Genomic DNA, 10127 nt, shown 5'->3' with positions numbered 1-10127 from the left:
TCTAATAAGGGAGGAAACGAGGAAAGAGGGAGAGGACGAGAGAACGGAGAGAAAGAGGAACTGATAAGGGAGAGAAGTGAAGGGAGATAAAGAAAGTCTAGTTAAGGGAGAGAGAAGGGAGAGAAAACGAATCTAATAAGGGAGGAAAAGAGGAAAGAGGGAGAGGACGAGAGAAGGGAGAGAAAGAGGAACTGATAAGGGAGAGAAGGGAAGGGAGAGAAAGAAAGTCTAGTTAGGGGAGAGAGAAGGGAGAGAAAGCGAATCTAATAAGGGAGGAAGAGAGGAAAGAGGGAGAGGACGAGAGAACGGAGAGAAAGAGGAACTGATAAGGGAGAGAAGGGAAGGGAGATAAAGAAAGTCTAGTTAAGGGAGAGAGAAGGGAGAGAAAGAGGAACTGATAAGGGAGAGAAGGGAAGGGAGATAAAGAAAGTCTAGTTAGGGGAGAGAGAAGGGAGAGAAAACGAATCTAATAAGGGAGGAAAAGAGGAAAGAGGGAGAGGACGAGAGAACGGAGAGAAAGAGGAACTGATAAGGGAGAGAAGGGAAGGGAGAGAAAGAAAGTCTAGTTAGGGGAGAGAGAAGGGAGAGAAAACGAATCTAATAAGGAAGGAAGAGAGGAAAGAGGGAGAGGATGAGAGAACGGAGAGAAAGAGGAAATAATAAGGAGAGGAGGACGAGGGAGAGAGGAGGGAGGAGGAGGAGGAGGAGGAGGAGGAGGAGGAGGAGGAGGAAAAGAAAGACAGGACAGCACTGAGGAGGACCAGCGGCAGTACGCGGCCATACCGGGCGATATTAAATGCTTGAGTGTCCCATAAAAAAAGGAGCTTAAAATCCGTTCTTTCCTTCCTGCCTTCCTTCCTTCCCTTCCTTTCTTCCTGCCTTCCTTTCTTTCTTCCTTCCTTCCCTTCCTTTCTTCCTTCCTTCCTTCCTTCCCTTCCTTTGTTCCTGTTTTCCTTCCTTACTTATTTACTTTCTTTCTTCTCTTTCTTTCTTTCTTTTTCTTCCTTTTGAGTGTCTTTCGCGGGACCGTATTTGAAGTCTTTCCTTACGTCCACCTCCACCTTCACCTCCACCCACCTCCACCCACCTCCACTTACCTCCAAACACCTCCAACTTCACCTCCACCTTCACGTTCTTCTCTACACCTTCGCTTCACCTCCTCCTCCTCCTCCTCCTCCTCCTCCACCCGCATCCACCTTGTTCCTCGCCTCACTGGGACGGTTCCGTTGTCCGCGACCGTCGGTATTTCGTGTACGTCTGGAAAATTAAAGCCACGATCGAGCTAGGCGTATTCAGAGACACCTGCTGCCCCGCCACCACCACCACCACCACCACCAACAACAACAACAACAACAACACTACCACCACTACTAATACTACCCCACCACTAACGCTACCACCACCACCACCACCTCCACTACTACCAAGAACACCACCACCACCACCACCACCACCAAACCACCAGACACATCAACAATTTCGAGAACACAACCACCACCACCACCACTTCTCTCATCTCTCTCCACCCCCACCACCACCTCCACCACCACCTCCACCTGCCCCCTCGCTGTCCGTGTGTCTGTATCGCCGCGTAAACACTGTCTGTGACGCTGTCTGTTCCCACGAGGCTCCAGAAATACGATATCTGTGAATTTCCTCCGCCGACACGCGAGAGAGAGAGAGAGAGAGAGAGAGAGAGAGAGAGAGAGAGAGAGAGCGACAGCGAGAGAGAGGAAATAATAGTTAGTCCTCGTGTTGTAGGAAATGTATCAGTCTGTTGTTTGTTTGTTTTGCTTTGTTTAGTGACGTTGTTTACCTTGTTTTGTTTTGTTTTGCTCTTTGTTTTTGTTTTTGTTTCGTTCTCGTGTTCTTGACTTGCTTTTGTTTTTCGTCTAATCTTTTTTTTTTTTCATTTTGTTTGGTTTGCTCTACCTGTATGTATCTGTCTGTTCCTGTCCCTCTATGTGTCTCTGTCTGTGTATGTTTCTGTCTATGTACCTTTGTGTTTCTGTTTATGTGTCAGTGTTATATATGTATCTGTCTGTAACTGTGTCCGTGCCTGATTATGTGGTCTTTATGTATGTACCAGTCTGTGTATGTGTATGTGTCTGTGTTATATGTCTGTCCCTGTCTGTGTCTGTGTTATAGCTCTACCTGTCTGTTCCCGTCTGTGTGTGATGGCTCTACCTGTCTGCTTGTCTGTGTCTGTTTATGTCCCTGTCTGTGTCTCTGTGTCCGTTTATGTCTGTTTATGTGTCTGTATGTATCATGTCTGCTTGTGTCTATGTCTGTCTATGTACCTGTCTGTGTACCTGTATGTCTGTGTCTGTTTCTGTCCTTGTCTCTGTCTTTGTGTACGTTTATCTGTCTGTTTATGTGTCTGTCTATGTATCATGTCTGCTTGTGTCTATGTGTCTGTCTGTGTGCCTGTCTGTATGTGTCTGCCTCGCGTCCCGTCCCGTCCCGTCCCGTCCCGTCCCGCGTCGCATGGTTGGCCGACAGCATCACGTAATCACATTAGCGGCCGTCGTCGAGGAAAAGCCGGACTGGAGCTCCAAAATGTGTCAGTTCTCGCACTTTTCTCCCCCAGGCATCGAGCGCGCGGCAGGAATGATTTATAATGCTGGAAAAAACGAGTTCCATCACAGTGTTTACGTCATGTGTGCGCGCGAGTGTATTATTTTGGAAACGTCTATCGTAGGAAATCACAACGAAAACCAGGAACGACAAAGAAAACAAGGAAACAAGACAAGGAAGCAAGACCATAGGAAACAAAACAAGGAAACAAGACAAGGAAACAAAAAAAGGAAACAAAACAAGGGAAACTTTATCATCTCGACGTCTGGTTCACTGTTTCTGTTATCCACACGAGAATTTGGTTCGTGTAGATACTCAGTAAGGTCATTTTGGGGCGACAAGTGCAATGTTTAGCGAGCTTTTTATGTTTCTTTGTGTGTGTGTGTGTGTGTGTGTGTGTGTGTGTGTGTGTGTGTGTGTGTGTGTGTGTGTGTGTGTGTGTGTGTGTGTGTGTGTGTTTTCCCTTGAGTTTGTTTCCTTTAGTGTAAAAAATAGAGGAGAGCGTATTTTTTCACATGCATTATATCAAGGAATGGAAGCGGGAAAGGAAAGGAAAAATAAAAGAAAAAAAAAGAAAACCTGGATCCATTTTTATAATAATTACCAGCGAAATAAAGAAAACAGGAAAAGACAAACAAAATCTAGATATGTCTATCGTGACAAACACCGGCAAAAAAACAACAAAGGAAAACAAAGCAACAACAAAAACAAGAAGAAAAGCAAAAAACTACAACCACTTTTTTTAACACTGTCCACGACGCCCAAAAAATGTAACCCCAGAATTTTTTTTTTTTTTTTTTTTTGGGGGGGGGGGGCTGTAAAACGTTCTGCACTTTAATATTCCGCCGCCCTAAAATGTTTCCAGCCCGCCCGTCGACAATTAACGCCGGAAGGAAGAGGAGAGGCCTTGCGTTTTTGCGTGGAAGTGGACCCTGAAATCTGCGTACACCCGTTTTTATGAGTCAACGTTAAGCAGTCATTTGTAGCAAGGCAGACTAGTGCTTCATGGTGCAGCGGCTGTTCCTAGTAAATAAAAATACACTAACGAGTCCCTAAAGACACAGGACACAAGGAAACATAAAGGAAGTATTAAAAAGTATAAGGAAAGTCTGTCTAGTTTTTGTCTGTCTAGTTAGCCATCCATGTTTTGGGGTGTCTGTCTGTCCATCTCTTTCTTTTTCTTCTGCATTTCCTTCAAACCTGTTTTTGTCTTTCCTTTACGTTTCTGCCTATGGCTGGGGTAGGCTTTCTTGGTGGGGCCCGGTGCTCGGCCCCGGTCCGTTGTGGCGCAGACAAGTGTTTAAAGTGGCGCCATCCTGCTTGACTCACACTGTCCCCCGGAGCTCATCTTTGATCCTCTCTTTAGAGAGAGAATCTAGAATTCGGGTTGACAGGTGGTCTTCAGGACAGCATGTGGGTAGTCTTGGGCCACTCGGCGCTGACTGAAAAATCCCCGCTTGTGGCAATGGGCGGGACGCGAACCCACGTCCTCCTGGACGCGGCGCGGCGCCCGCGCGCTAGCCACTCAGCCACCGCGCCTTCCTTCTGTCTATGTGTCTGGCAATTATTTTTAGGTATGTTTCTATGTCTCCCTCTTTTTCTTTCAATAATATTCTTTTCGACCTGTCCATCATTGACCAATCCCCCAGCAAGCCACGCCTTCTCCCTAACCGAGGCTGCAGGTGTTGGGCGGCTACTGGAAAAGGTGATATCTCATTGGTGGGTCGGTAAGGGCGAGGTTTAATTAATTAATTGCCGAGTTACCGTGGAGGCAGTGTAGTTACATGTGGCTAGCAGTTAACGTAGAGTTTTACAAATTAACGTGAAACTAGAAACGACGTGTCAGTTGATGGGGAAGGTAATGACGGTGGAGGCAATGTAGTTAAATGTGGTTTTCGGTTACCGTAGAGTTTTGTAAATGACCTGAAGCTTGGAACGTGACATGGGAGTGACGGGAGAGGAATGAAATGATGGAAATGACGAAGAGAAGAAAGGAGGAGAAGAATGGGTAGGAAATGTAGATAAATGGCAGGAGATAATATTAGAAAGGAAAGTGAGAGATAAAAAAAGAGAGAAAGATGTTAATGAAATAAAAACAGCCGGATAAATGGATAGACAGAGAGAAAGGAATAAAATGATGGAAGGAGGCGAAGAGAAGAAAGGAGGAAAAAAGTGAGTAGGAAATGAAAATAGGTGAATGGAAGGAGATAATATTAAAAAGGAAAAAAATAAAGAGATGCAACAGGGAAAAACGGAAAGAAAGGAAACAGACGGACAAATAGATAGACAGAAAAACAGACACACAAACAGATAGACAGACATAACAACAGACAAAAAACACGAATAAAAAAAAAACGAAAACGAGAAAGAAACAATAAATTGGAACACGAAGCAAACGAAAAGAAAACGAGGAACTATCTTTTTTAATCAACGAAAACAAGAAAAAGAATCAGACAGCGAGATCACCCACCCACACACACACACACACACACACACACACACACACACACACACACACACACACACACACACACACACGCACACGTACACAGGAGTTTCATCTCGTCTCCTCCCTGTTGAATACGCGGGCAAGATTCTTTTGTAATGTTTCTCTTCACATATTCTCCTTCCTTTTTTTTTCTTCTCCTTCCTTCCCTCCCTCGCCGCCAACCCTTTCTCGTGATGGCGGTGTGAGTGGCGAGTCTCTTGTGCGAATGACGTCACCAATACTTCCTGTTGTTGGTGGTGGTGGTGATGGTGGTGGTGGTGGTGGTGGTGATGAAGATGGTAATGGTGGTGGTGGTGAGGGTTATGATATTTTTGTGTTGTTATTTTTGTTATTATTATTATTATTATTATTATTATTATTATTATTATTATTATTATTATTATTATTATTATTATTATTATTATTATTATTATTGTTTTTCTTATTCATATTTTTTTTCTTTTTTCTTTTCCTTCTTGTTCTTTGTCTTTTTCTTCTGCTTCTTCTTCTTTTTCTTTTCTACTTCTTCTTTTTTGGGTGTTTCTCTCTCTCCTCTTTCTTTTTCTCTCTTTTTCATTTTCTTTTCCATTTTCATTTCTTATTATTTATATTTTCATTCTTATTCTCATTCTCATTCATATTTCTCTTATTATTATTATTATTACCATTATCAATACCATTACATTTACTACTACTACTACTACTACTACTACTACTACTACTACTACCACCACCACCAATACCAGACAGACAGACAGACAGACACCCATCTCTCTCCCTGGTCCTGAGCCTTAGGGAATCAGCAAGTCAGCATGGAGGGTCTTGGCAAGGCTGAGAGATTTTTGTGATCACCTGCAAATTATATCCCTGTCGCTCATTAGTGGATAGGACAGGTGTGGGAGAGAGGGGGAGGAGGAGGAGGAGGAGGAAAAAAATATATAGGAGTAAGATGATCAAGGAGAGAAGGAGGAAGCGGAGGAACTGATTAGCGAAAAAAAACTTACTTATGGATTGGGTGAAAAAGATTTATATATGATTAGGGAAAAGGGGGATTAGGAATTAGGGGAAAATATGATTAGTTAAGGATTGGGAAGGAAGGATTATTAGGGATTAGAGATTGGGGAGTGTTGATTAAGGGGGAAAATAAAGATTAACACACACACACACACACACACACACACACACACACACACACACACACACACACACACACACACACACACACACACACACACACACACACACACACACACACACACATCCAGCTGGCGTGTTTTTTTTTTCTTTCTTTTTTTTACTTTTTATTCATTTTTTTCTTCTTGCTCTGATTTTTTTTAACATTATTTTTTTTTCTTTCCTTTTTTTTCTTTTTTTCTCAGCCTCTTTTTTTTCTGGTAGCGGCTAAGCTTTTTTTTTTTTGCTTTTTTTTTTTTTTGCTTGTTTTCATTGATCCTTTTTTTCTCCCTTTTTTATCTTCCTTTTTTTCTTCCTTTTTTCTTCTTTTTTTCTTCCTTATTTTCTATCTTTTTTCTTCCTTCCTTTTTTTCCTTTCTTTCCTTTTTTCTTCCTTTCTTTCCTTTTTTCTTCCTTTTTCTTCCTTTATCCTTTCTTTCTTTTTTTTCCTTTCTTTCTTTTTTTCTTCCCTTTTTTCTTTTCTTCATTTTTTCCTTTTTTCTTCTTTTTTTTCCTTTCTTTCCTTTTTTTCTTCCTTTTTTCTTCTTTCTTTCCTTTTTTTCTTCCTTTTTTTTCTTCTTTTTTTATAATTGGTTTCCTGTGTCCTAGATCGTAGTTAAAAAACATTAAAAAAACATTGATACATTTGATACATTGTTTTAATAAGCCAAGAATTATTAATGTTCGTAATGATTGAACGTCCGTGTGTGGTCGGTAAGCATATCTGTCTATCTGTCTGTCTGTCTGTTCACTTATTTATCTATCTATTAAAGTTTAACTGTCTACCTATATCTGTCTACGAATATATTTTTTCTTTCCTTTATCCTTTTCTCTGTCTATAGCTATCTGTCTATCTATTCAGCTATCCGTCTATCAATATGTCTAACTACTTACATTTTTTTCCTTCTATCTTTCTTTCTCTTGCTCTTTTAGTATTTCCATCCATCTGTCTATTTGTCTATTTATCTATTCTTCTTTAAATGTCAGTTACTTACATTTCTTTCTTTCCATTTTACTTTATATCTTAATTTCACTTTCCTGCTCTCGTATTTACTATTTATCATTTGTTCCAGCTATATATTTCTGTCTCTCTATCTGTTAATCTCGCCAGCCACACGGGGAGCGCCAGCCACCATCCGTCCCCTGCGAGATTGCCCATCAGTCCGGTAAACACGAACGCTCGGCGGCCGGGAATGGTGCGGCGAAAAACGGTTCAGCGCGGTGCCAGTTTTACGCTGCTCGGCCGGCGTTCTGTTCCCAAAATCACGTTTTCTCTATAACTGCACGGAGGTATTTTGCAGGGCGGGACGCAATCTCTCTACTGGGGTGTGTGGTCCCTGGGTGAAGACGTTCGGCTGTACCTTCGAAAATAACCACGGGGTGTCCTGGAAAATACTCCTTTTTTTTTTACGTCGCGGCCTATTGCGTCGGTAGGCTTCTTCCCGGTGGGGCCTTTTGGTCGGCCCAGCCCGTTCTGGCGCAGGCGAGTGTTTATAGTGGCGCCATCTTGTGTTGGCTCACGCTGCCCCCTGGAACTCATCTTTGAGCCACTCTTTGGAGAGGTTATCTAGAGCCCAGGTTGATGGATGATCTTCAGGCCAGCATGTGGGTAGTCTTAGGCCACTCGGCGGTGACTGAAAAACCTCAGCTGTGCGGCGGCCAGGATTCGAACCCGCGTCCCTCCTGGAGCTCCTGAACGCGGGGACGTCACGCTAACCATTCAGCCACCACCTCATTGTGATTCCCACTCAAAATTACCCATAGTGATTCCTGAACCCAACCTAACTTAAACTGACCTGACCTAAATTAACCTGGCCTGTTCAAGAGTGGGCGCCACATACCCGTACAGAGAAGGGAAAGACCCGGACCTTCCATTTGGCTCGACGAAACATACTTTTTCGAATTTTAATGATTTAATTCTTCGTCGCGGGGCAGTGCTTGGCTTCCCTGACTACAAATCTTCTGGCTTGGGATCGAATCTATCTATCCATCTTTCTATCTATGTATCTATTCCTCTTTAAACATGTCACCGACGGAGATTTTTTTTTCTGTCTTAATTTATTTCTTCTCCTCTCTCTTATTCGTTATTTATTATGTATTTATTCTTTATTTCATCTACATCTTTCTATCTATCTATCTACTCCTCTTTAATCATGGCAGCTAAGGACACTCTTTTCTATCTTAATTTGTTTCTCCTCCTCTCTCTTATTTGTTATTTATTATGTATTATTTATTTATTATTTATTTCATCTACATCTTTCTATCTTTCTCCGGGGGCTTCGTGGTGCAGTGGTTAGCACACTCGGCTTACAACCGAGAGAGCCCGGGTTCGATTCCCGGGCGGAGTGGAAAAATTTGGGCGGCTTTTCCGATACCCTTCGCCCATGCCCACCCAGCAGTGAATGGGTACCAGGTATTAATCGGGGGTTGTGTCCCGTCTCCTGGGATCTGTTCCCTTCTCCTATAATTCCTTCCCCTTCTGTCTCTCTCCGGCATATGACCACAGATGTTGCGCCGACTGAACGAAACTTTCCAACTTTCTATCTATCTCTTAATATCGCCAGACTCACGGGCAGCACAAGACATCATCCGTTCCCTCACCCAGCTGTTCATCCTTCCTTTGGGCTGGTCGATGAATGGGTACCTGGGGAAACCTGGGAAAGGTAAACTGTGGTAACCCGGATGCAAATTATCGTACTCAGCGCATTGCAATTTTGTAGTTTCTGACCGATAACTATAGCAAAAGAGAACGAAACCCATCAATATTTAATAGTTTGAACGCTAACGTTAATTTCCTGTCGTTATTTGTGTAGTTACGACAGTCTTGGAGCCTAAAAATGAGAAATGTAAAGTTCAGTGTACGACAATTTGGCAACGTTGCCCGGATGTCACGCTGGTCCTGCCACCGTTGCCAGATTGTCGTACTCAGAGCATAGTATTTACCGGTTTCTGACGCCTAACTATTGCCAAGATTATCATTTTCAGAGCATAGTATTTACCGGTTTCTGACGCCTAACTATTGCCAAGATTATCGTACTCAGAACATAGTATTTACCGGTTTCTGACGCCTAACTATCGCCAATAAACATCAGGAATTAACTATTTTAACGATAATTATAAGAGAACCTCCTTATTGGGGTCCACGAGACAGTTTTGGGCTCGGGAGTCGGTAAATATAAGAGGCTGAGTAAGACAATCTGGCAACTTTGGGTCCTGCATCCCACCACAGGCTCAAAGGGAAAGTGCGACGGAGATGAGCACCGAGGCCACGCGCAGCTATAACGTATGCCCCCCTCAGCTTTACCCTTACCTTACCTCTATGTTAAGTCTAAGGCAAGTCTGGAGCAGCAAGGAAGAGACTCGCCTCGCCTGTATCCCGCCCACTAATCCAGTCTCGGAATCTTTTGTTAGCGTAGCGGGACTTGACGAGGCGAAGTGATCCAGGAATCGAACCTAATTCACTTTGAGGCCTCGGGGAAGAACGGGAAGATTGGACGAATGAGGAGAAGGAGGAGGAGGAGGAAGAGGAGGAGGAGGAGGAGGAGGAGGAGGAGGAGGAAAAGGAAGAGGACGCGAAGGAGGAGGAGGAGGAAGAGGAGGACGCGAAGGAGGAGGAGGAGGAAGAGGAGGAGGAGGAGGAGGAGGAGGACGAGAAGGAGGAAAAGGACGAGAAAGAGAAGGAGAAGGAGAAGAAGAAGAAGAAGAAGAAGAAGAGGAAGAGGGAGAGGAAGAGAAGGAGGAGGAGGACCGCGAAAAAAAGACGTAGGAATAAGAAGTGGATCAGAAGAAAAAAGGAGGATGAAGACAAAGGAAAAGGAAGAAGAGGAAGAGCCGAGGAGAAGAAGGAGGAGAAGGAGGAAGGAAAAGAAGAGCATAAGAATAAGAAATT

At 43.4% G+C, this 10127-nt stretch overlaps 1 non-coding gene across 1 annotated transcript; it reads left to right on the top strand.

Moving 5' to 3' along the window:
* Positions 1–8513: 8513 nt before the first annotated feature.
* On the top strand, positions 8514–8587 carry Trnav-uac (transfer RNA valine (anticodon UAC)). The gene has a single exon. It is a non-coding gene; the product is annotated as a tRNA-Val (tRNA).
* Positions 8588–10127: the final 1540 nt, after the last annotated feature.

Source organism: Eriocheir sinensis, chromosome 24 (genome assembly GCF_024679095.1).
Source record: "Eriocheir sinensis breed Jianghai 21 chromosome 24, ASM2467909v1, whole genome shotgun sequence".
NCBI lineage: Eukaryota > Metazoa > Arthropoda > Malacostraca > Decapoda > Varunidae > Eriocheir > Eriocheir sinensis.
Note: the sequence above shows the minus strand (reverse complement) of the source record. Positions and strands in the feature narration are given on the sequence as shown.